At 46.8% G+C, this 26,929-nt stretch overlaps 1 long non-coding RNA gene across 1 annotated transcript; it reads right to left on the bottom strand.

Annotated features, from left to right (window-relative positions):
- Window positions 1–15,816: 15,816 nt before the first annotated feature.
- LOC308355262 lies at window positions 15,817–23,508 on the bottom strand. Its single transcript, XR_013967943.1, has 4 exons — window positions 23,242–23,508; window positions 22,371–22,798; window positions 17,718–17,786; window positions 15,817–16,641 (listed from the first exon to the last, which is right to left on the bottom strand). It is a non-coding gene; the product is annotated as an uncharacterized lncRNA (long non-coding RNA).
- Between the last annotated feature and the right edge of the window lie 3,421 nt (window positions 23,509–26,929).

Below are 26,929 nucleotides of genomic sequence, written 5' to 3'. Positions count from 1 at the left end.
ACACTTGTATTTGGAACCCCCTACCTCCCCTGGTCAGTGTGAAAGATTCTCAAAGAATCTCCCAGCCTAGCTAATCCATGACCCTCAGCAGGGAGGAAGTGTTAACAATTTAGTTTAAAACTCACACTCTCAGACAAATGCATCAAAAACGGCTTTTCTCCTTTGATTTGTAGGTATTAGTTGTTTTTCCAGGCCCCATTAAGGACTCTTCATCCTGTAGGCAAGGGGCATTAAGCCCTAGCAAGTTAGAGTTGTTCCCAGCTCTGTGTTATTCAAAGGCAATTTACACTAATTATTCGAGTCCACAGAGCTACCCACATTAGCAGAATGAACCATCTCAGCAGGTAAAAGTACTTTTGAAATGTTAATTTATTACTAAGGTATAAAAATATCCTTGAATTAACGTAAAAAAAAATAATAGCCATATTCAAGGATGAGACGGAGACATTCTGTACCCCCACCTTTTTTTATTTTCACCAACTCCTTGGTAATTACTTGTCTTTTACAAACTCGAGTTGTCAAGGCAAATGGCCATGCATTCTCTGACATTATGGTTAATACAAAGCTCTTGCCCCGTTCGGCGCATTTTTCTATCCTGTTTTCCAAGGGGAGCCCAATGAATCCCCCCGGCCCGGCTGCATTCAGGAGCAGCGATGTGATTTTATGCCTCAAAAAATCTGCTCGTGGGTGTTGGTTGCTGTTTCTTAGTCACTGACGTTTTCAATAGCCTCTTTGATATTCCGCGGCTTGTTCCAGAACAGCCTCTCTGGTCTGGAAGAAGCAGAAAGGCAGCATCCACAGTTTCTCCGGGAGCATTTGGGAATCCACCCAGCCAAGACCAACGCCGGGGCCCCAGGCTCCCAGTCTTTACCTTCCCGGGTACCAGGGCACAAACACGTCCCACCATAGTCAGTGGCTCCGGCTTGCCTTCTGGCTCGGTTTCTCTCCCCTTCCCGTGTGAGTGGGTAAGAGAAGCGGTTGGGGAAGGAGGTCCTGAAGTTAGACTCTTACCGGATAGTAAAGAAGGTGTCAGAGAAAAGACCGGGCCTGCCGCGGGCTCTCCCCATTACATGCAGTGCCAACAGCGACCCCTCCTGGTGACCTAGAGGAGTCACAGGGTGTGGCTAGTGGTCCTCGAAGTGGTCCTTGTCCATTCCCACGGCCAGCATTTACACAGGAACGTGGAAGAAAGGATCTCTGACCTCAGGCTTCTCAGAAGACCATAAAGGCGACGAACTTGAGAAGCTGTAACAGAGATTTTAAGAAGAGAGGGGTAGGACCCGCAGAACAAGCATCACGATCATGGCCAACAAACACAGGAAACCGCTTACAGAAGTAAAACAAAGATTGACTAAGCAGAAGGAAAGAGAATCCAAAATTGAAAAGAGAGCAGCCCTGAGGGACACAACGGCACAGCACACGCAGACTCATGTATCCCCCATCCTAAAAAAAAAAAAAAAAAAAAAGGATTTGATCATCCCCAGTATATGTATAAATATTAGTAATGCTTACTTTATTTCTTTGCTTTGTGATCAAAACATGTTAATCCAGTATTTTCTTTACTCATCCCAATGGATTGTGGACAAGGTCATATACCCCAAAGCTGATGGACCCTTGGAAATCCAAGACCTGCCCCCAAAGATCCTCCTGTCGATCTGAGTAAGGCATAAGTGCATCCACTTCGAGCAAAGCCAGAAGCTTGATCACTTGCCAAGAGTTGTGACCTAACTAGGTCAGAAGGAGGTGAACTGCCATTACATGGGGAGCCTGGGCAACCAGTAGACTGACAAATGTGCCCTCTCTGTCCCATGGTGGGAACCTAGCCCTGCACCTGCTAGCATCTTTACCCTCCTGTCTTGGAGTCAGTGCATTCAGCACACCTGAGAGCATGTATTATAGACCCTAGAGTCTAGAACACAGCCAGAAACACATGAGAGCAGCCATAGGTCAAATCTAACATAAAATGTAACAAAAATAAATTTCAGCATAAATTTTAAAATATATAGGTCACCACAGAGCTGAAAACTGATTTGTGTATTCAAGTTATCTGTTAAGCACAGATTTGCTTAGATCCTTTACAAATCCCAGCACTACACACACATAGGCACACCTGAACTTTAACTATGACCCAAGCAGTTCTAGAGTGATTAGGAACCCGGATTGAATGCCCACCAGATACATGATAGAGCAGATACTACCAGAAGCCAGGAATCATAGTGACAACTCTGTTTGCAAGATGTTGCCCCAGAACTAGGATTAATACTTAGGTCCCTGAAAATAATGTACTCCTTTAGATTCTAGAAATGATTAACAGAGTCAGGATGCTTCATGTTGTCTCAACCATCCATCCGTCCGTCTGTCCATCCACCAATCCATCCACCCAACAAATGTTTACTAGTATTGAATATCAGTGCTGTGTCAGGCATTCACCCACAGTATTTACAGCGATAATGGGAAGGAATGTATGTCACCTCGTGTTTAAATGTTTCGGGCCAGACAATATAGTAGGAGATGGAGCATCTAAAACAATTGTACGGAATTACCTTACTAGAGATGGAAATCTCATTCTCGACCAGTGCTCTCTTCACATCAGGTGTTCAAAATGCCTTTTTAAATCAAATTATCCCACTATGCCCATTTCTATTTGGAGAATAAGTTTTGAAATAATCTTATTTACTTGGAAATGATAACAACTCAGATGCTATCTGAACTAATTCTATTTTTTTTTTTTAAGAAATGTGTGCTGTTTTATAGACAGTGTAACTGGATAGGGTATAAAGAAGGAGGGGGGTGGATTTAAGGTACCGGGTAATGTTGAAATGCTTAGAGAACAAAGTGCTTGCAATAGTCTCATAATACACCTCTGCCTCCAAATAATGGATATGAAATCACAAACCAGTTGATTTAATCGTGTGCCCTAAGGACCTTTGAAGACCCAGCCCAGCTTTAATTACCGAACATCCGTGGAAGTAAGAATAGTACATTCCCATAAAAAATTTCTATGGTTCAAAGTATTTGCTAGTTAATCTGGTTGCCCCTTCACCACCACCATCATTTAGTCTGAATTAATGAGGATAGATTCACTAATGAAAGCCAAGAATGTTCTTCATTCTGATGAGACAATACAGTCATGGGGAGCAGCTCCGCAAAATAATTTCCACGGGGCATGCGGAGAAGCTGCAGGTTCTAAAGGGGACAGTGCCTCGCTCAAGGCTTATGATCAGAGGGGGTGAAATGAAGTTAGAACTGAGATTTTTTTTACTTTAAAAAGCATAAAGAAACAACACTTTTTTTTTTCTAGATGGAAAGACATATTGAAAAATGCACTGTGAAATTAAATCCCTGAATATCTTTAAGGAATCTTTCATTATCTTTGGACCGATGCAAAAATTGAAGCCTTGCCTAGGCAAGAACCAACACATAGGTGTAGAAAATACAATGTGTGTTGAGAAAGGTGGTATTTATAGCATGCATTTTATATATGTAATCCATATATAGATACCTTTAAAATGGCTTCAGGAGGTAACTACATAGGATTTCTATGAAACTCCTGGATTTACTGGCTGTTGTGTCTTGAAACTCCATTCAGACAGAGAGCCAGCTCGATTCAGTTAAGAAAGCACGAAGCTTGAAGTCCAGAGCCTCAGGCCCCCCCAGACTCAGCTCCATCACTAGCCACTAAGGGAACTACTGGCGAATCACTTAGCCTCGCTGGGAAATATAGGTTTGATTGGCTTGGTCTCTGAGGGCCTTGTCAGCAGTAAAATCATCAGACTCCATATAGGAAGCATTTGATACCGCCGTCAGAGAGGAACGCTGTGTATGAAGGCAAGGGTTTCCAAAAATAGACATACCAAGGTTTTTTATGTATTTATTTATTTATCTAAATAATATCTATTTATTTATTTTTCTAAATTCCGTCCAAAGATGGAAAAACATAGTTTTGTTTCAAGTACATGGACCCACACAAGAACACACACAGGCCCATACAGTGTGCGTTCTGTGGCACCCAGCGGTGTTTTCCCCAGCTGAATAAAATGTGGCTTTGCAGGCATTCAGATCACATTGCGTTCGTGCACCCTGTACCAGGCTGCTGGCTCTAGACAGCCCTTAATTCTAATTAATCCAAGTCTAGCTGAAGCCGTGGGTGGAGGAAGAAAGACCAGAAACGAAGAAAGAAAATGAGACGTTAGCGCAAATGCCTATCACATTGTGAATATCTATTCATCTGCAGAGTATTAATGATAGCGAATATGCAAACAGATGTTTCTCTCATTAAATTGTATATGCAAATACTACTGGTAGGAGTGGTAATGTTGTCTCGGGGTTGAGAGATCGTTGAGGGTAATTAAAGGTTAATCCAGTTTTCAGTTCACAGACTATTCGACAAGAGTCGTTGTAAAGAAAAATTGTCACTTAACCTTCAATTCATTACCAATGGCACATGGATTTTCGACTAAAATAACATAAACAGATGCACTAATCATCACTCCCTCCCTCCACCACCTCTGATCACCAGCCACCACGGCCAGAGCCTTGTGAGTTGAGCAAAGTTGAGTGTGGCTGTGTGAGGCATTAATAAGAAAAATCATAGTCCCTCCAAAAGGGTGTAGAGCCCATCCGGAGTCATCATCTCTCATTCTTAATTAAAAAAATCTGAAGCACTCACATCGTTACCTCTTGAATAGAATTAAGAACATTATTCTAAGATACTGAATGGGAGGTGTTGGGGGGCTGCAAGGAACGGACCAGTCTTGCCATATCTCACTCCTTTTCTTACTGAGTGAATTCCAAAGGACAAATGGTTTGGATCTTTCTTTCTTTCTTTCTTTCTTTTTTTTGGACAGAAATGTTTAATTTGCCAGCTGGGGTATTTTCACTTCTCGTTTTGAGGAGGGGGAAATTCAGCAATTAAGGCCAGAGAGTTCCACACTGACAGGTGTGCAAGAAGAAACTCAAGGTCGGTATAAACCACGTGTCTGCGGGGAGAGTTGTAGAAAAGCAGAGGGAGAAGAGGTTTCCTGTGGGATAATAAAGAGGATTTATTTCCTGATCAATAGTTACAAAGGGCTTGCCTTTGGTTTAGTGGGAATCAGGGTTCTGGGAGGGTAATCTCCTCTCCCCTTTACTTCTTTAGTCCTTATTCTACAAGAAGTGCACAGCTATTCACCCAGCAGCGTTAAGACCCACACAGGGCTGGCAGGCTGAGCACCTGAGAGCTCCATGCTCCTGAAAATTAAAAGGGTGCCTTCAGCCCTGAGTGTTGGAGAGGCCAATCAAAACAAAATCAAAAGTTGCAGGGGCAGGCAGATCCCTAACATTTAATCCTCATTATGCATGAGGGTTTTTAGTTAAACCCAAATTTAATTTTAGCTCTGATGCCGCCAGAAAAACCAAAGCTCCTTTCAAAGTTGCATTCCTACATTAAATCTAAATCTAAATCAAATCTTGTATATAAAATGAAAAGGTCTTTTTTGGGTCCTACTTTCTCATAGGGAACAGGGCTTGTTTAAGATGTTACAAAGTGCCTGGAAAAGAGTGTATTTCTCAATAAAATTGGCTAAGTTTAATTCGCCCAAAGCAGCTTCTTCATAAAAATTTTAACAACACTTGCTTATTGGCAAACCCAAAGCAGAAGGTAGCTACCGTGATTCCAAAGGGAGGAGGGAGAAGACCTACAATCCAGTTTTGTTTATTTGTTTGGATCTTTACAACACCAAACAATTTAACTTCTTTCCCCTCACTACCTCTTTTTTTTTTTTTTTTTTAAGATTTTATTTTCAAGTAATCTCTATACCCAATGTGGGACTCAAACTCAGGACCCGGACATTAAAAGTCACAGGCTCTACTGACTGAGCCTGCCAGGTGCCCTGCTCCTTCATTTCTTGATTTTTTTTCTTCTCACTTTTTTTTCCATCTTTGCCAAACTATTTGGTAGGTCTGCTAGGTTGAGAGCGGCAGAAGGGACCTGACCCAAATCTCTTCCGGGTTGACAGATCTCTCAGCAGGAAGTCAGAGGTTAAGGTGAAAGGGCGAACAGCCATGGCTCCACCCGAGTGATTAGTACACAAAGTATGCATTTCCCCCTGAGTATGTGCTAAAAGGGCTGCCCTCTCCCAGCTAATTCCTGGTAACTTTGGAGATATCCAGCCCTACTCTCAGGAGACTCTTTTGAAATAGCATGGCCCCTGTGCTTTGCTATTTGTTAAGTAATTGAAAGATAATGGCAATTACCATATATCGAGAAGAAGCCGAATTCCCCTAGCGCCAGGCAGCCCCCACTGATAGCGTACTGCTCAAAATAGCAGATAGGTGATGTTGAGGTTGAATCCGGGGAGCCAGACTTTGGTTAGGAAATTGCCAACAGAGCCAGATGGCTTATTTCGCTAAATACAATGGAAACACAGACACCCACCCCAGTATGGAGGCTTCTGACTCTGAGTGATTCCTGGCCTCTCTCCCCCAGGGCCTTGAAATACAAGGGCTTCCTGGGGTTGATTTAGGCCATGACAATGACCTGAACCCCCTTCTGACTCATTCTCAGTGACCATCTCAGCTTAGCATTGGCCCTGGCTTGATCGGGTGATGAGTCCACTCCATCTGGAGCTCAACTGGGCAGAATCATGAGATCGAGCATGGATGCTAGAACAGCCCAAAGAGGCAGGCGAGCTGAGCTATCTCAGGCTAGTAAGGCAGGAGACAGTATGAACGTTGGCCACTCCACCTTCAGGAAAGACTGCTCTGGGCTTCAATACCTTCTTCTGCAAGATAGGAAAGTAATAGCACCGATCCACAAGACAGCTGAGACGACTCAGTATCGTAAATACACGCCGTGCTAAGCCCGCAATACCAAGCAAGCTAACATGCTGGTGATAACTGAGATTAACAGCATCAACGCGGAACAGTGGTATTCTGGACCCCTGGGAACATGTCCACTCAGAGGATGTCTCCAGGTGTCCCTAACGTGGCTGCTACTTTATCTCTGTGGACCAGGGTTGGGTTTCTATCCAGTCAAAGAAATTAGCCACACACCCCTTTAGATATTAGGGGCAGCCTCCCACAGTGCTCATCTCAGCCTCCTTTGGGTCACTGAGTTGCATGACGAGATTAGCCTCTGCACGTAAATCAGACCTATAAGTGGAATCACGGGATGTCGCTTTCAAGCCAGTATTGAGGTAGACTCTGGACAGTTTATAACGATGCAACAAGCGTTGTGCAAGCCCCAAACCCAACCAAGGGTGTGGCTTCACCGGCAGATCTCTCCCGCATAGGGCCGAAGCCCTGGGTGCCAAAACCCACCCCCCACTGCTCGTCGCAAGCCCGCAGTTGGCTGACCACTACACTTCCCTGACTTCTCAGCATGCTCATCTGTAAAATGGCCATTCTAGTGCCCCTGTCAAGGACTGATGTATGTATGGGTTGACTCACAAAAGGAGACACTTTGTCAAGTGTCAAATAGCATCAGAAGCAGAGGGGTTTGTAGTGTTTGACCACACACCTCATCCCGGTGTCCAGTGTCATAACTGGAACACTGTGCCCACATCACACCACTATTCTTAACCCTAATGGTTTGTTAATTTAACTCATTAGGGGCTCTTAGCACTTGAAGGGTGTTTAAAAACACAAACCAACAATTGGTCTTTGGGGACCAAAGAATAATGCAAGCCTAATGTATCACTTTTCCTGGCTCAACAAACACCATTTTGATGTGCTAATGGCCCCTCGTGAAGGCAGTAATTTTCAGTTACATGAAGCGAGTCACCAGCCCAAATACAAACTAACTCTCCACAAAGACGCAATCTGCCCTTCCCTGTGAGTCAGCCAGGAATAAACATTAATCCAGTACCCTTTATAAAGGTAAAACGAAAATAATGTGTGTAATATAAAATGTACTGCCAACAACTATGGATAAAGCAAAATGAAGAGGTTAAGAAGCCCAGATCCAGGAACCAGAAGACAAGGGTCCAGACTCTGACACGGCCCCCCACCCCCCACCCCTCCCCGTCACTCTGTGGACTCAAAAAATGTCACCACAATGAACAGCATGTGTAACAACCACAACTAATTCTCTTGCATTGATCCTCGAGTTTGTCACCTGTGAAATGGAAGCAGTGTTTCTTGCTGCCAACCTCACAGTACAGTGAGGAAAGTAGTTTCATGTGAGTACATTATAAAGCACTATTTAAAATTTGAAGGATTTACAGGGTGCCTGGGTGGCTCAGTGGGTTAAGCCTCTGCCTTTGGCTCGGGTCATGGTCTCAGGGTTTCAGAATCGAGCCCCGCATGGGGCTCTCTGCTCAGCCGGGAGGCTGCTTCCTCCTCTCTCTCTCTCTGCCTGCCTGTCTGCCTACTTGTGATCTCTCTCTGTCAAATAAATAAATAAAATCTTAAAATAGTAATAATAATAAAATAAAATTTGAAGGATTTGGGGGCACCTGGGTGACTCAGTCGGTTAAGCGTCTGACTCTTGATTTCAGCTCAGGTCATGATCTCGGAGTCATGAGATGGAAACCCCCCCCTCCCCCGCCCATGCTCCATGCCCAGTGTGGCGTCTGCTTGTCCCTCTCGCTGCCTGTCTCCCTCCCCCACTCTCCCTCTGCCCCTCCCCACCATTCACACTCGCCTGTGCTCTCTCTCTAAAATAAATAAAACAAAAAGTCTTTTTAAGAAATGTGAAGGCCTTTGATTCTGATCCAAGAGTGACCACACAGATTGATCCTGTAAGGACTGGGTCTGCTTTACGGTCTTTTTTAATTGTGGGAAAATACACATACCATTTACCACTTTAATCATTTTAAAGTATAGATTCGAGTGGCATTTAGTACATTCACGATGTAGTGCAACCATCACCGTCTAGTTCCAGAACAGTTTCATCCACCCAAAAAGGAAACCCCTACCCATTAAGCAGTCACTTCCCACTCACCTCTCCCCCTATTCTATTTCCTGCCTCAATAGATTCACATACTCTGGACAGTCTATTTTCATAGAATCATATAATGTGTGGCCTTTTGTGTCTGACGTCTATCACTTAGAGTAATGTTCTCAAGGTTCATCCCTGTGTAGTGAGTGTCTTATACTTTATACAATATTAAGCCTAGTATTCTTTAAAGTATATATTCAAAGTACACAGCCAATAAAAATAATGATCTGCCATTTATTGAGCACCTATTATGTGCCGGCACTGAGTACTTTATATACACAATCTCATATAACCTTATCAGATCAGCAATATTAGCTTCATTTTGCACATGAGAAAGCTACAATGCAGAAAGGTTAAATAATGTATCCAAGGTCACACAGCAACGAAGTGGCTAGGAATCAAAGCTTGGTTTATCATATTCCAGGGCTCTTTCTTTCAACCATCATATTTGATATTTGCACAGCCCAGGAGCGCCAGGCCACAAAGAACAGGAGTATGGACAGGCAGCCAGTTATGGGGACCCCAGTGTGCTCTGAGAAAGCCCACAAAGGAGGCCTCAAACAGAAACTTGGGTCACATCTCAGTCTTGCAAACTCCAACCTGCTGGCACCAACAACCAGCCAAACGCCCCCAAGCATGGTCCCTGGGACTGCGAGTTCCCATTGCATAGTCCCACATTTGACTGTCCTCTCCCTGAACAGGGACATGGCAGAGAGTGGCTGGTGGACGACTGAAATGTTCTGGTCCTGTCGCCAGTGCCCCCAGAGGTCCAGGCTTGACAGACCTTCTAGCAGCATCTTAGTCCTTGGAAAGTGTCCTGCCTTTGGGTAAATATCCCATCAACTTCCTCTCACATGCTGTCCAAACACAAACACTAAAAACCTGAAGACTAGAGAAGGAAGCCTACCTACATACTTGAAGAAATCCTTAATGCCCAACAGTCCCAGAGCCCTTAGGGACAAGTGGGGACTCAGCCACGTTCACCGGACTCATGGAGCAAGATAAAAAATGAACACTGAGTATTCAGCAGCAGGTGAAGATCTGTAAACATCCCCCTTTTCAGAGTCTGGTACTGGAGGCAGAGGGCAGGGAGCTCATCGTCAGCCATCGGCTCACTCTTCTTCACCTACCCAACTTGAGCTGGATTACGTACGACATTAAGAGCATGGGATTGAAAAGAAGAGGATCTTGATTTGAATCCAGGCCCCAGTGCTAAGTAAATGTAGTGAGACCTGGGGTAAAGCATTTCCCTTCTTGACGTCCCACCTCCGGAAGGCTCTTGAGGAAGGGACTGGTGACTGTCCGCAGAGCCAATCTTCCACAACTGGTAGAGCCAAGCTTCTAGAAGGATAGTCTCATCAGGTGCATCACGGGTGAACTTCTTGATTGGCCATCAGGGCAAAGAGGGCTGGAAGGGCACTGCAGCCCTCCGCCACTTGCTGATGAGGTTCTCGACCTCCAGGAGCCCCAGTTGGTGCATCCGCGAAAATGAGAATCACGACTCTTCCCGCCCAGCATGGCGGGGAAGACTGGGTGCCCTAGTGAAGCACCCAGTGTGGGGTGTGAAGCTGGGGCTTGATAAATGTCACTTCTCCTTTCACCTTGCGGATTCAAAAAGAAAAAAAAAAAAAAAACTTGGTGTTATTTTATTCAGTCTGGCCAAATGATTTAAAGAACTGGTTCCCCAAAACAAAATAAGACAAAGCAAACTATATACCATGAGCACCCATTTCCTAACTGGGAACAGGGAGGGGCGATTGGCTCAAAGTAGTCGAAAGAAACAGAAAAGGGGTTCCAGTTTCAGTGAATTTCCATAAGGAAATCATTTGCTTTAAGTGGGAAAAAACCAAAAGACTTCAGTGGATAGTGGTGAGCCCGTGTGATGATAGCTCGCTCCCAGTGTATTTGTGACTAAGAGCATAACTGATTGAAGGGCATTGATTTGTGAGAGACTAATGTCCTAATTCCGTGGGCATTAAGTGAAAATGAAATGCTAAACTTTAAATCACGACCTGTAATTTTCTTTCACCTCAGAGATCAATCTTTGAGTTGCAAAAAAGACACAGACTTCATTTCGCAGGGGTTGCCATAAAGCTGGAAATTCTACACATGTTCAACCCCATCCTCATTTCCATGAAGACTGTGGGAAGTCAGGAGAACCCGGAGGGAAGAGACCAGGATTGGGGGTAAAACCATGGGTTGGAAACTCAGCTCCAATACCGACTTACTGACAGACGCCAATACTGACCTCAGTGAATTATTAGTCTCTTCATCTGTAAAATGGGGGCAAGAGTAATGTGTCCCAGGGTGATTTTAGGACTCGAATGAGGGATGTCCACATTCTGGGCCTCAAGCTCCTCCACCCTGAGGAGTTCTGAGCCCGCTCTCCATCTTGGAGCCCAGAGCACTCGGCCAGGTGCTGCCGGGGGTGTTGAGGGGGGAATGGGGAGAGCTGGCGAAAAGCAGAACTTGGCAAAGGAATTTTTCATTTGTCCAGAAAAATATATTCCCTGTCGAATTGTTCCCCAGAAACAGGATGTGTGTGTGTGTGTGTGTGTGTGCGCGCGTGCAAGTGTGTATGTGTGCGTGTGCATGTGCATGTATGTGTGTTCTGAAGTGGATGAAATTCGTCAACAAAATCTTTACTAAAAATGGAACTTTTGCACATCTAATTGCAGAATTTTGCAAAACAAAACAGAAGATATCTTGCCTGCCTCCAGGCATATCCAAGGGGATTAATTTGTCACTCTTCAAAAACAACTCTTTGGAGGGATACCCTCTTTGATTCTCTATTCTCACATTAATTAGTAGTAGAAGGAACAGGGAACACACTTGGTAGAGGAGAACCGAGGAGAAATAAATCTGCTGCCCTTCTCCGGAGGGAGCACCAGGGAGGGGAGGACGCGCAGGGCCCGCCGGGAGCACCGCTCAGGCCTGCCTCTACCAGCTTCCCTCCCAACCTCCGAGAGGACAATAGAGAAGATTGTTTAATAAAAATATTTCTTTTCAGCCTAAGCCCCGGTAATAAATGCTTTTGAGAGTCAAACAGAGACATAGAGACAGAGTTGATGTGTTCTTTTGTGCGGGTTATGGAAGAAGTTGACGGTCTGTGGCACCAGATCCCAAATCAGTCGCACTGGAATTTGACATTATTGCCGAGACCCAACATCGAATACGATTTGTACTCCGAAAACTGCCTGATTGGTTTGTCCTGATCAAAATCATTATCTGAAGGTATTTGCTACAGATTCATGAGAGTTTATTGTCAGTGATGGCTTTTTAATGGAATTTTTCTTTTTGAGTAAAGCTTGGGTTTGCTCCTGGCATTGTGCGTCGCTCAAATACGATGATTTTCTTTAAAACATTTGAACATGTTCATCCATCTCCGTCTTTCAAAAAAAAATTCAAGTAATACCCAATTAATAGTATGTGTTTTAGTGGCTGGAGAGCACATTTCTGTCACTAACCTGGGTATAGACCATGTCTGCGAGCAGACGCAGGGAAGGCTGAGTGTAGATGGCAGGACATCCCTGTGTCCCCCACTTTTTCTGGGGGCCCCTACCACGCAGCCCCAGAAGCAGTGTCCGTTGCCTGCTCATTTAAGATAATTACAACATGGGTTTCTTCCCCGCTGGCTCTGCTGAGGCAGAAAAGACTTCATCATTTACTTCGGTCATGAGAATAAAGCAAAAAATCTGGAACATAAACACCATTTTTTTTCTTCGCATTCAAAGGCCGGGCTCAGGGTGAGTTTGTGAATAATACACCGAAGTTGGCAATCACGCTAATAAGTATGAAGTTGCTGGGCAGAGAAGTCCTGCAGCGGCCTGGAGCCGAGGGGGTGCCTGGGGCTTTTGTCCCCTTGTTGGTAAATAACAACCCTTTATTTACATACAGTTGTTCCGGTTTCAAAAGATATTCAAAGCCCGGGTAGTTTCTGCGGTTGATTTGCATGGAGAGGGATATATCTGTGAATTTTTAAAGAGATTTTGCCCTGGAGAGCTGGAGGCCAGTGGGCCAGCCGGGGGTGCGAGGGGAAAGGAGACGCACGTGATTCGCAGCGGGCCGGGGCTGTGAACAGGCGCTTTCTTTCTGAACTCAGAATCACCCCCATGGGTATTCATCGGCAGCCCCGAGCTCAGCGAGCAACCAGGGCCAGGCGCCTTTTGGGTTAAGAAGAGAACTTTGAAGGGCACTGCTTCTCCTCGGAGCCCGGGAAAGCATCAGATGTGGCGCATCTCCACTGAAACTCTCCAGACTTGAAACATTTTCCATTTGAAGCTTGTAGCAATAAAAACCTCTGGTAATGAGTTCCCTGCCCCCGACAGAAGTCCTGCATCCAATTTGTACGCTGTCCTGGTGAAATGGTTTACAAGACGGAGAGCAAAAAATCTAAAGGAATGCTCTAGAGAAGGAACGAAGTGCTATCGTTGAGATCTTTATTTATGGGAAGAGAGAGAGCTAAAACATTACCTCAGAACGCAAGATTACAACATCAGTCGGATATAAGGTAGATCTATTCTAGGAAACATCAGAAACCCATAATCCTTTCTCAAAGCCCTTTTGTTATTTTAATGCCCGACAAATTATGCTCCCCCCCCTTTTTTTAAAGAAGAAAAACACTTAGATTTGAGAGGTTTCTTTTGCTCTAGTAGAAGTAATTTCACTGGTTAAAAAAGTTTTAATTTTCTGGAACCCAGTCTTTGCTGGGCTGGCCGAGCATATGCACAAGGCTAAGGTAATTTTTAGCTTCAATAGAATTGGGTACAGTGACCACCGAGAGAGAGGCTTCAAGTTGCTATGACAACGGTAGTCCTAAAAAGTTCTTACGTTAAGCGAGGCATTTCGGGTTGCTAATCTGAAACTTTTTCCGCTATAGCTTTTTTTTTTTTTTAAGTGGATGAGTGTGGACGAGTAAATTGCAATACTTACTGTATTTATTGTCTTTGTTCTTGATGCCAATCCTGCCACGAGCATCCTGCTTACAGACCTTCTAAATCCCTTCTAAAAGAATAGGAAGAAATACGGAAATTTGGAAGAAAACTGGGTACATGTCAAACAAACAACAAAAGAATAAAAATCAAGAAAACCTGTTTGTCTGTAGAAGCTCTTCCGCGGGAAGTCCTCAGGGGATGTCCACGAGAGGAAGCTGGTTCAGAAGGACTGTGGTTTCCCACCCCTGGCCTGCCCACCCTGGGATGTGCGGATCAGTGGGTCAGGACCAGAAGTGGGGCACCCACGGACACCTTTATAAGGTAACAGGGGAGGAGGGTGAAAGCACATACCCAGGGCTCTATTTTCAGAATATATGAAAGGGTTCCATCTGGGAGAAAAGTGAACACCCTTGTACCCGCGGAAGTTGTGTTCTAGAGATGGAGTCAAACAAAAGACCCAATAAATGAAAGACAGATGGCAGATGGGTGATAGACAGGTAGATAGACAGACGGGAGATGACAAATATTATGTCCAAAGGTGGTAAGTACTACAGAAAAAAAGAGGACATTTTCCAAGAGCCCGGATGGAACCTAACTGAGAACAGGGAGGTCAGGGTGGGCCTCCCTGAGGTTGGGGACACTGCAGCACAGGCCGGAAGCCCGTGAGGAGTCAGGCCAGCAGAGGGATGGGGAAGAGCATTCTGGGCGCAGGGCCCAAGCAGGGGTTCAGGAGGCCATTATGAAGGTCGGTTATGCGTTGCTGTGTTCTACGGAACAACAAACCTCCGGGTCTGTGACGTATGCAGGGTTTGCAACCCTCCACTCGCGCCCTCAGACTTCGATGCACAAATGCTTCATTTTCTTACCATTTTCCTCCAAGCCAACCCCTCCTCTTCAACAAGCCAGTTTTGCCCCCAGGAACAGCCCTGCTCCCTTCTCGTCTGTTAGCTCTGAAGTTGAGTCATTTGGGAAAACCGATGAGCCAACCTGCTTGGCCGTGTGTCGGAAGAAGGCTGAGGGTCAGGGCCATGAGGAATCCCAACCCTTGCCTACACTGTGTGTTTCTCGGCTTTTACACTGCGAATCTGTTCACGTCCGGGCCACCTGGTACCCCGTCCCCGTGCTTTCACACCCCGAGAGCCCCTGGCACATGGTGCAGCAGGACCGGCCGATGTCCTACAGATGCCCGAGTCAGCTCTGACCTCTCTCCTGCCTGTGCAAATGCCCGTCCGCTTCTTCGCGGTTCTCATCGCTGGCAGATGCCGGGTGCGTGAGGGCTCGGGTGACCGCTAGTGTGCACAGTCAGGCTGTGTTTTCCACCGGAGCATTTCCCAATCTGTGACCTCACTTGCATCCCGACAACAACGCTCTGAGCTTCATGGAGAAAGTGCTGTTAGGCTCAACCTACAGATGCTTCGGCAGATGGAAGGATTAAATGCCTCCCACCGCAGTAGCAGCAGACCACCTAGATCCAGGGGTCCCCATTCCAAATTCCCAGGTGACCTGGTGCTCCCTCCAGAATAGTCAAATCTGTCAAGGTTTGGAATTACTTAAGAAGCATGAGAACGGGAGGACAAGCTTTAGTGGCAGAGCCACCGTCAACATATAAACTACACAAACTCACTGGGGAATTAACATGAGAGATGCGGGGAGGTGTGTGAAAATGTGCCTAGAAATGAGTGTAGAGGGCCTTGCGCTCAGGAGTCGGGGTCCCGAGTGCTGGTCTCAGACACAGGAGCTCCCTTCCCCGAGCCTCCATCTCCTCCTCAGGGGTAGAAGGGGCATTGTCCTAAACCCGCTTTCTCCAAGAGCAGAGGGCAAGCAAGGTGGCTTGGAGGGGACACAGAATACCCCTGGGGCAGGTCCCATGAGAGGGACTCCCCTACCTCTTCCCTTTTCATCCCTCAACTCAGGCACAGGGGCACTCCGGACCTGGGGGTAACAGTACGTGGCTAAAATTTAGTAACGTTTTCACTGAATTTATTCTGACATTTCCTTTCTATTTTTTAATGGCAAATGATGCTGATTTTTATCTCTCGTAGGTATATCAAGATTTCATTCAAGATACATGTATTTAACTAAACCCGTGAATTATGAGAAGAAAAAAGTCAAGCCAATAACATCAGAGGTGGGACACAGATTTTGCAAAGATCCTGAAGGTGGTTCAGGAGTGAGTAAGTTAGGGACAGCCTGAGCCAGATGGCCTCAAGAATGTCCCTGCTTTGAAAAACAGTGGAAACGGTGGCTACAAACTCTGGAGCCAGACTGCCTGGGTCTGCAGTCCCGGTTCTGCCACTTACACCTGGATGAATCTGGGCAGGTCCCTTCATCTCTCTGTGACTCACTTGCCTTATCTGTAAAATGGGAATGCTGGCACACGTACCTCAAAAGATTGCTACCTACTGCCCTTACAAGGGCGCTTGGCTCGTGGAGCTGTTATGTTTCCTGTTATCATCACTTGCTGGGACCAAACACACCAAGGGCTTTTGGAAGAGAGAGACGGGCGCCAGTGACCACGCCCACACACAGTGGGTCACAAGAGCTCCCTCACTCATACCTACCGTTTCCTCCCCCTGGACACAGCATCCCAGTGCCCCCTCCCACCCTCTCTCTTCCTGTTGGAAAGTGAGTGAGGCCTTCCATAAATAAAGAGGCCGAGGAAAGTCCATCTGGCTCCATCCCCTACCCACACAGAATGCTGTAAAGGTGCCCTGGTGGTATTTGTCTTCGCCTCGTTTATCTGAGCCCCTGCGGGAGTCAGCTGCGAGCCACATGTGAGATCGTCCCCTGACCAGAGAGAAAAGAAGAAAAGAAGAAATACGAAGTTAGAGCAGCAAAAATAGCAGTGCGCCCGCGCACCGTCCTCTCCAGGTTGTTCCCTCTCTAGCCGCCTCCCTGCGCCGAGTCACGCTTGACGCTCCCTGGGACCATCCAGGTTGGTGTTCCCCGCAGACACTGGCCGTGCAGCATCTTTTGAGACACCGGAACCTGACAGGGGCCCTGGGGTGGGGGATGGCCCTGACTTTGCAGGTGACCTCATGCAGAACCCCAACTGTGTCTCTATCAACAACTGGTGTGCCCCAGCCCAGCCCTGCTTCGGGGGCCACGGACGCAGCCATGGGCTGTTCCTAGGACATCAGCCGCTTTCTTGTGGTTTAAGTTAACATTCGCCTGGGGTCAAAGGTTCAAGGAGGGCCCCTCTGAGCAGGCTGACTTTTCGTTCACCATTTACAGCCGACACTCGCCAAACAGAGGTGTGCGAGAGGCTCCCCACCTGCTGCGCTCCCCGGTTTTGGTGGTGGGAGTGGAGAGCATGTAACTGTTCAGAGATGGACTTGGAAAGCTTATTTAAAGGGAAATGTTCATTTTATTCTTTTCCAAGGCAGAGTGAAGACCCCAGTAGCATGGTTGCCGTCTACACACATCATCAGAAGGCACCCGGAGTTGCTCCTGAGCAGTGATGAGAGGCAAGGAGCCAGGTGTCACCCGACATCCCGTGCAGACAGGGTCATCATGCAGACCGTGATCTTCCCAGCCAAGCAAGAGCTTCCGGATTCCCGAGTTGCTCTTCTTAGCACAGCCGCAAACACGTGACCCCCATTTCCGTGGCTCCTCCTATCCTTGATAGTCCCTCCTTCACTCCCACAGAACAAGTCCAAACCAAGCTGTAGTGGCAGAATTTAGTATGACCAAGGGGCAGAAGCAAAGTGCTTCTGAGTGTGGCTTCTGGAGCCAGACTGCCTGGGTTCCAATCCTGCCTTTTTTGCAAACTGAGCGACAGACATCTTGAACATAACTTAGAGCCTCTTGAACTCTTAGTGCCTCAGTTTCCTCATCCATACAATGAGGATAATAGTACCTACCTCAAGCGTTGTTGGGAAGATTAAATGAGCCAGTACACACGAAAAGCACCATTCAGCAGTGTCCATAACCTAACAAGTACAAGGATAAACGTTAGCAACTACTGTTTACTAGAAGAAGGCTTCCACTGGGCAAGCATCTCACTCCAAGATGGCCCCAGGGACTCCAGCCTCCCGGCAATCGTATTCCAATGGTTCCTTCCACGCAGAATAGGGCTGACTGGATGACCCAGGGGACATTGAGGGAATGGGGAAGCATGACCTCGGAGGATAGTTCATAAAAGTCACTGCACCCTTCACCTTGTCAAACAGCTACCATCCGAAGGCCGGAGGGCCACTTGCAAGGGGGCTTATTCACGTGGCTGGCAAACTGGTGCTGGCCATTGGCCGGAGGTCTCAATCCCCCTACCCGCCACGGGCCTCTCCATAGGGCTGCTTGAGTGTTTTCACAACAGGGCAGCCTGCAAGGGAACCAAAGGAAGTGACCCAAGAGAGTACATATTCTTTTTTTTTTTTTTATTGTTTTTAAAAAGATTTTATTTATTTATTTGACAGAGAGAAAGAGACAGAGAGAGAGGGAACACAAGCAGGGGGCATAGGAGAGGGAGAAGCAGGCTCCCCACTGAGCAGGGAGCCCGATACAGAGCTTGATCCCAGGACCCCGGGATCATGACCTGAGCTGAAGGCAGACGCCTAAAGACTGAGCCACGCAGGTGCCCCAAGAGAGTGTATATTCTTAATACTGTTGTCTTATCTTATGTTTAATTTCTTATTCTCAAATATCCATATTTTCTTGAGTTTTACTACAAGTATCAAGTGAAAGCTATTTAAAACCTTTTTTTGTTTGTTTCCATAGGTACATACTTTCCAAAATAAGGGTCTTGTGCAACTTTAGACTAGGTTCTCCTCTTGCTAGGCTGTAGGCCATCTCTGTTTTTCTCTCTCTCAGTCACATGACCCATATTCTCTCTCTCCTTTTTCTCCTTTCTTATCCAGGAATAAAGGTCTCTATTAAATGTTTGCTCTTTGCTTCTAAACATAGAAGATGGACTCTGGCTGGCCCTTTCATTTAACTGTTTTCCTGCTTTCTGATAAAAACTTTCCTAGTGTTGGTATCAGTCAGCTCCACTGTGTAACAAACCGCCCAAATCTCAGTGGCTTAAAATATCAAGGATTCATTACTGCTCACGTCCGTGCTTCTGTCAGGGTTTAGCTGACCCAGGCTGGGCTCAGCCAAGGGCTCTGCCTCAGACATCCTGGCAACTCTCGCTGCGGGACTGTTGGTTGGTTGGGCATCCCTACTCCATGTCTCTCGCCTGGCCACCCTCCTCTGGCCACCCTCCTCTGACCACCCTCCTCTGACCATCCTCCTTTAGGCTCTTATGCCTAATATGGGCATATTTTTCTTACAGCGATAGCAGATGTACCAAATGACAAGTGGAAATATGAGCTTAGGCTCAGGACGGGCATGCTGTCATTTCACCTATATATCGTCAACCAAACAAGTCTCGTGGCCAAACCCAAGTTCAAGGAGCATAAAGTGATATTCTACCATTCTGCATGGAGATAGAGGAAGAACTACAAAGTCACTAGGAAAGGATGAATACAGGAGGCATAAAGAATCAAGGCCAGGAATGCCCCACAGTGGCTCAAAGATGAATAAGAGGGGCGTGTGGGTGGCTCAGTCATTAAGCGCCTGACTTAGGCTCAGGTCATGATCCCAGGGTCCTGGGATCGAGCCCCCCATCAGGCTCCTTGCTCTGTGGGAAGCCTGTTCTCCCTCTCTCACTCCCCCTGCTTGTGTTCCCTCTCTCGCTGTGTCTCTCTCTGTCAAAAAAATAAAATCTTTAAAAAATTTTTAAAAAGAAGATAAATAAGAAATCTGACTTGAAGCCTGCCTTTATGGATTCAAGAGAAAAGATGGCAAAGGAATGGTCCGGGGGAGGAAGGGCATCCAGAAGGAAGGGTGCATGACCTGAGTATAAAGCAGCCAAGTCTGGTTCCACCCATCTCTCTACTTGCTCAAGGCTTTCCCCAACCCTCCCCAGAACGGTTCAGATCTACAGTTATCAGAGCCTCTCTTGGAGCAGATATGCTGTTATCAGAGCCTCTCCTGGATCAGATCTGCTGTTATCAGAGCCTCTCCTAGAGCGCCCCCAGCTCCAAGATCCTGATTCTTGCTTTCTCCTGTAGTCTTGCAAGGAATACCCACACGGGGATAATGATTTCCAAGCCAGTGCAACCAGGCTAGATAGACCCCTCAGTGTGCATGCAGATCACCTCTTACACAAATGAGTGTGTATGTCGACTGTGGCTTCCTGGAAGCTTCGTTGTTTTCCATTACAAGCATGTGCTCGTCAACCGGTACGCACTAGCAATTCCCCAGTGGGCTTCCTTATGACGATGAGCAGAACTTTCTGTACATAATAAAAAATTGTTTCCCCAAAGGACAGAGCCCAGCCTACATTCTGTCTTCCAAGGACTCGGTCTCCACTACCCGCTGTCCTAGAGAATGATGCTCGCTGTCTGCTTGGGAGTTCTTAGAAAATCACACTTAATGCAAACTCTATGTTCTACCTGCTCAGGAAGGCATGGAGGTTTCCTGATGGGAGGAATATTAGAGCTTATCCAGTTCGGGGTCGGCAAAACCTTTCTGTAAAGAGCCCGACAGTACACATTTTGGGTTTTGTGGGCCACACCGTCTGCGTGACGACGTCTTCCCTCTGCCGTTGTAGCATGAACGCGGGTACAGGCAACATGCAAACAAATGGGCGTGGCGTGCCCCAACAGAATTTTCTTCATAGAAGCCGCTGGCAGGTCTCATTTGGTTCACAGGCCACTCATCATGGGCTGACCTCTGCTCTAACCTAACCCCTCCTCGGGCACAAGTGGAAACTGAGGCCTGGGGATCCTTCCGCCATCACTGAATCTCACACTGAATGGTGGCAATGGTCTTCTGGTAGCAGGCTGCTTCCTCCTTGGCCGGGACGCCCCAGCGTGAGTGTGCTCAGTGGTTAGTCCCCACGTCTCTCTGCTTGTTCAACATTTTAAATATCCTCCTTGCTTTTTTTTTTTTTTTAAATATTCAAGACTCTGCAAGACTGAGAGCTTCCTGAGGTCGGAGACCTTGCATCGCCCATCCTGTAACCCCCGTGATTTTCCAGCTCAGTCTCTGATGCATCAGAAGATACAAGGTCAATGAATGAAAGAGACTCCGAAAATAGGAGGGACTTGACCAGAGTCGTATAGCCTAAGAAATAGCCGTGCGGGGACCAGATCCCGGTCATGACATTGCAATCTCTTTATGGTAATACAGAGGACCCTGCCATGGGGTAAACATGAGGCTGGTGAAGCGGTTGGGGAGTCACAGGGACGCTGGTCAGGCCGGCAAATACCCACCAAGAGCCGGGCGAGTTGGAAGGTCTTGTGCGTCCTGCTGCAGGCGGGGAGAGCCTACCCTCAAGGAGGAGGTCGTCCACAGGGTGAGACACATGAAAGTAGTTCTCATCTACCCACCGGATAGATTCAGGAAAAATGCGGTTAGCCTTTTTTTTTTTTTTTCCTACCTCTCCGTGGCTTCGCTCTCCACTCCATATATAATTCCTCACACATAAACTCATGCACACGCACAGCTAGATTGTCGAGTGTCTACACCAGGTTTCTTGACCATTTCCCAATTCTGGGGCTTTCTGCATCTTCCTTAATTTGTATGCCTATGTGCACACTTTTTTAAAAAAGAGGGTCCATAGCTATTTTTCAGATTATTTCAAGAAGCCTCCCCTCTGTGCTTTTTCCTCTAGGCAACGTCTAGAATGAACAGTTTGTAATGTGTTCCCAAGGTTGTTTTCTTTTCTTTTTTTTTATTTTATTTATTTATTTTTATTTGACAGACAGAGATCACAAGCAGGCAGAGAGGCAGGCAGAGAGAGAGGTGGGGGGAAGCTGGCTCCCTGCTGAAAAGAGAGCCCGACGCGGGGCTCGATCCCAGGACCCTGAGACCATGACCTGAGCTGAAGGTAGAGGCTTTAACCCACTGAGCCACCCAGATGCCCTCTTTTCTGTTTTTTTAAAACTCAAAGATTGATAAAAGGAAAGAGCTGGTGGACAGCAGGTCCATCCACACCCCCTTCCCTCGCTGGCCTTTGGAGACAGCAAGGAGAAGCAATTGCAGAAAAAACTGCAGAATCAGTTGCAGGAGAAAGAACCAAAGTTTTATCATTTATCTTTGTAGGAGGTTTGGCAATGTCAACAGGACTTCTTTGTTTCTGTTTTGCCTTGTTTTAAACTAATACGTTAAAAATATTCATTCAAAGGCACAAAATTTCTCTCAAAGAGGCAATTAGGTTGGAAGATTTCTTTAACTCATTGCTCAAACCATCTCAGAAATTTCTCTTTGGATGGCACCTGGGTGGCTCAGTTGGTTAAGCGTCTGCCTTTGGATCAGGTTGTTTTACCCAGGATCCTGCATCAGGCTCCCTGCTCAGGGGAGTCTGCTTCTCTCTCCCCCTCTCCCCTACACCCTGCTCATGCTCTCTCTCTCTCTCTCTCTCTCAAATAAATAAATAAAATCTTTTTAAAAAAAATTTTTTTAAAGAAATTTCTCTTTGGAAAATGCCTTTAAAGTCAGCCGAGGAATGGAACATGCTTCAGACTCACCTGTGTGCATGCAAGCTCGAATGGCATGGTAATTCCTGTAGTCTTTCAACAGACATCGACAGAGCACTGCCCAGGCCCCTTGCCCAGACCCGGGAGCCGGAGATCCAGCCGCAAATAGCACAGAGGTACAGTTCTGCCCCTGTGAAGCTTGCGGCCCAGCAGGGAGACGGACACAGGTAAGGAATCACAGCAGAATATGCTAAGGCTTCTAATGGAGACTGTATGGGACTGTGTGGGTCACAGGACGGGGCACCTCTCAGGACACTCAGTCAGGAAGGCTTCTGGAGGAAGGGACATCTAATCTGAGTCCTGGAGGATGAGGAGGAGGTAGCGAGCTCCCCTGTGACTCCTTGTGCCTTCTCATCGAGGAGAGTTAAGAGATGTTCAGCTGGCAACTGGATTCTTGTCTGAGCCCAGGAGAGTGAGGTCTGGGTGGAAGGTAGTGAGATAAGCATCAGAAGCATGTCATAGATAAATTAGGGGACCCCCCCCACCCAGCGCAAGAAGACTTCCCCAAGGAAAACTTGCACCTGCCCCACCCCCAACCCAGATCAGATGCTGTTGCGTGTCTTAAAACCAGGTTTGCTCTCTCCGAGGCTGGTGGTCAGGCTCCTGACCCAGACAGTTGCAGCTGCCCCCACACTGCCTGGCCACCTGGTCCCAAGGAGGGACTTTCCCGCCCCGAGCCCACCAGGGTCCAGGAGGTGCCTCCCAGGGCTTTGTGACTGGGGGGACAGAACCAATCTGTATGACACATGCCCCTGGCCACTCTGGAGGCCCCAAAGCCCAGAAACCCAGAGAGCTCCAGTGAAAGGACTGTCCCGCCTGTGTCATGCTGTGCTTCCCACGGTGGCAGGGCCTTGACACTGACCTGGCTCGTGGATCACACACCAGCAAACACGGAGACGGTGGAGCTACAAGGAGCTCAAGAGGCCCGAGTGGAGGAAGTACATCCTCCGACATAAGAACGGGCATGGGGCAGAGCCAGATCTGACCATGTTCTGGAAGCCCTCTCCGTCCTGCAGTCTTCGGAGACTGGAGTAGTGACCTCCACCAGTTGCTGTACCAGGAAGCAGGACGCCCGCACCCATGTGCAAACAATCCAAGGCCAGCAGTGTCTCTCTCCTGCGGGTGAATCCTAAGAGATACAGAACTGAAATGAGCACAGATGAAAAAAGAAAAATGACCTGGCTTGGAAGGGAGAGGGAATGCTTTGCTAGGTCATTTCTAGGAAATACGCAGGAAATCTAATAAATATAAATTTAAAAAAAAATCTGTCTATAACCAAAAGAGAACTCCTACTGAAGTTTATTTTTTAACAAGAGGACCTGGAGTTCTGCGGTTGACCCTACTTTTGGGATCTTGCTTTTTTTCAAGTTAGACATCAGCCTGTTGGGGTCCCCCACTGGGCAGAGGGCATGAAGTCCTTCGGAGCACCCTGATGGGGAAACCCTAACCGGGTCGGTCCTTGACAGAGGATCCCAACTTCACGTTTGCTTTCTACTTTGCCTTTCACAGGGGTGACCCCTGTGTCCACAGGAATGACCCCTCTGCCGCTTGACTAAAGCTGCTTCCCCAAAAGGAGGAATCAGGCCATCTCTGACACCCCCACAGCCCACCAAGTGTAGCTGCTGCTCGCCTGGGGATTCAGATCGTCCCTCCAAGTTCATGTAATGAGAACAAGGGTCACAGGCTCTGGACCTCAGAGAAGAAAGGTCAACAGAGGTCCTGCAAACAGCACCCAGGAGGAAAGCGGTTTGGGCACATTTCCCTCCACCAGACACTCTATCTCTGAAACTTCAAGCAAGTATTTTTTCCTAGAGTATCCAGGAGCATTCGTTAGAAAACCCACCCTGCACGGTCTCAAACATGAGCGGATTCCGGTGCCTCAAGTGGCAAGAGGCCCAGAAGGAAATCACTGGTGTAACTAAGCAAGGACTTCATCAAGGCCCCGCCTCCCCTGTTTTCCTGCTCTCGGGTCCTGTGGCCTGCGGACCCGCCATTGCTGTCACAAGATGGCCGCGGCCCTCCCTGTGTTGGGTCCAGGATGAAGGAGGAGAAGGATGAAAGGCTGACGGCCACATGCCTTCTCCACAGGACTTTTGTTTCCCAACATTTTACTTTGAAACGAAATGTTTACCATATGGTGAAGCTGAAAGTGTATTACAGGGGGCATTTGTCTACCCAACGCCTAGATTCTATCCTTAACCTTTTCCCATCCTGCCTTATCACGTAGCTAGCCAGAAAGCCAGCTCTCTGCCTGCGCTTTAATTCACAGCGTTGGTTTTTGAGGCATTTCAAAGTAAGTTGCGGACATTGGTACACTTCCTCCCAGACACTTCAGCATCTTCGTGAGGTTTTGCCTTGCCCATTCATCGACCAGCAATGTATCAAATGGGCCACATTGCTCCCAGCAGGCTGGGAGATGATCTATTTTAAGTTGTCTCTGCATCCTGAATAAAATTAGGATTACATAAGTAAGAAAGACATGGCAGCAGGCTTTGGATAGGCAGCCACCAAGTGCACATAAGCAATAGCTCTCTATAAAGTTTGGCCCCCAAGGAATTTTAACCACTGTTGTCTGAAAACGTGCCCAGAGCCAAGCACTGATGTGGAAGATCACGATGAGGAGCTTTTGGGGCGGAGCCCATAATGATTCGATGGCCTAACCCCTGGCACATTTAGTAGCTGACCCCCTTGGGGACACATACAGACCGAGGAACTGCCCCCTCTCTCCCTCCCTTTGCCAGCTGCTGGCATGGTTCTCCACCTCACTGTCTCAAAAAGTTCACTGGAACACCAGGCGGTCCACATTTGTGAATATTTACATAGTCAGTTCATAGGTATCTGATGGCCATGCCTCCAGAAACTCAGCCACCCAAAATGTAGGATAAACCAGAACAGAAGCATGTATTTCTACTTCCTGAGAACACATGGCGAGGGAAGGTCCTGTGGTGAGCACTGAGACTTGGGTTCGGATCGCAGCTCTGCAGCTAACCAGCGAGCCATCACCAGTTCACTTCTGCCAGACCCTTCCCTCCTTTCCTTGGGATCTAATGTATGTGAGCTGACAAATAGCTTTCCCAGATGAGCCGTTCTCTCGATTGTGCCTAGGATGGTTTTATTGCAACCACATGATCCCTATCTTTACGAATTTGATGTCTATACAGTTGAACAAAACCTATTTCTTTACCCTGCAGGCCATACATTGACAATTATGAGTAACATAAGGCAGTAACTAGGCACAGCGCGGTAAGAAATGACAGCCTAATGGAGAAAGGAAATAAAAGTACAAAAGCATCGCCGTATGGGGTCATTTAGTGAAGGGTTGAAAACTCTACACACAGCTGCCCCGTGGACATCCCCGTACCACAACACAAATCTATAAATGATGATTATAGTGATTACCCGGACCCATTACAATGTCTCAATTATGTTCAGTTAAATCTGGTTGAGAAGGTAAAGGCATTTGTAACTCATTCTGGAAATATTTCCATAAAATGTTTAATATTTTCAAAGCTAACTGCACTTAAGTTACCTGGATAATTCACTGACATGTTTTGTTTTACTTCCCAAAGATGTGGGATAAACCACATTCTGCTACGTCCTACACACAGGTTACGAATGCATTTACCTGTGGAGTCAACAGGCAGGGTCCCACCTCTGTGAGAAGAACAATAAGAAGTACAAAACGGTGGTGGAAAATTAAGCAAGGGAGAGAGAGCCAATTTGAATTCCAGGGAAGTAACAGCCCTTCTTCCACACCTGTGGTGGCTGCAGAGCATCAATTGGACAGCGATGGGGAAGACCCTCTTGGAAGAAGAAGGGGAAGTTTCAAGGGTCCAGGAGTGTGGAGGGTACTTCCAGAGGGCAGGAGGGTTTGGTGTTGCCAGAGGAAAGTGCCAAGGGGTAGATTATGAGTGATATGGGAAGATACTTGGATGTTATTGACAATAAAGAGTTTTGACTTACCTGTAGACTATGAGACATCATTAAAGGTGTGATATCATCAGGACTGAGCCTTCGGAAGAATGTTCTAGGAGTAATATGTAGGCTGTATGGGCCCAGAGAAAGACTAGAGACAGCAACTCAGTAAGAGGTTGAAACAGCTCTGTGAAAAACTCACAGAAGAGTCCATGTAAAGGTTCAAGACATGCACATGAATTCTCATAGCAGCTTTTATCACAACTTCCCCAAACTGGAAACAACCAAATGTCCTTAGGCAGAAGAATGGATAAATAAAGTGTGGTTTATCTACTCAATGGAATACTACCTGGTAATACAAAGGAATGAACTACTGCTAAAGGCAACTACAAGGATGAATGTCAAAATCATCAGGCTGAGTGAAAGAAGCCTGAACACCACCCCCAAAAGACAGTATATGATGTATGATTCCATTTTTATAAAATTATAGAAAATGCAAACTAATCTAACAGAAGAAGCAAATCAGTGGTTCCCTGGGATGCTGGAGGGGGGTTGGATGGCAAATGGGGCACAAGACATATTTTGGGGGATGACAGAAATGTTTTATATCTTAATTGTGGTAGAGATTTTATAGG

This window comes from Martes martes, assembly GCF_963455335.1.
Source record: "Martes martes genome assembly, chromosome: 14".
Taxonomy (NCBI): domain Eukaryota; kingdom Metazoa; phylum Chordata; class Mammalia; order Carnivora; family Mustelidae; genus Martes; species Martes martes.
This window is presented reverse-complemented; position numbering and strand designations above follow the sequence as displayed.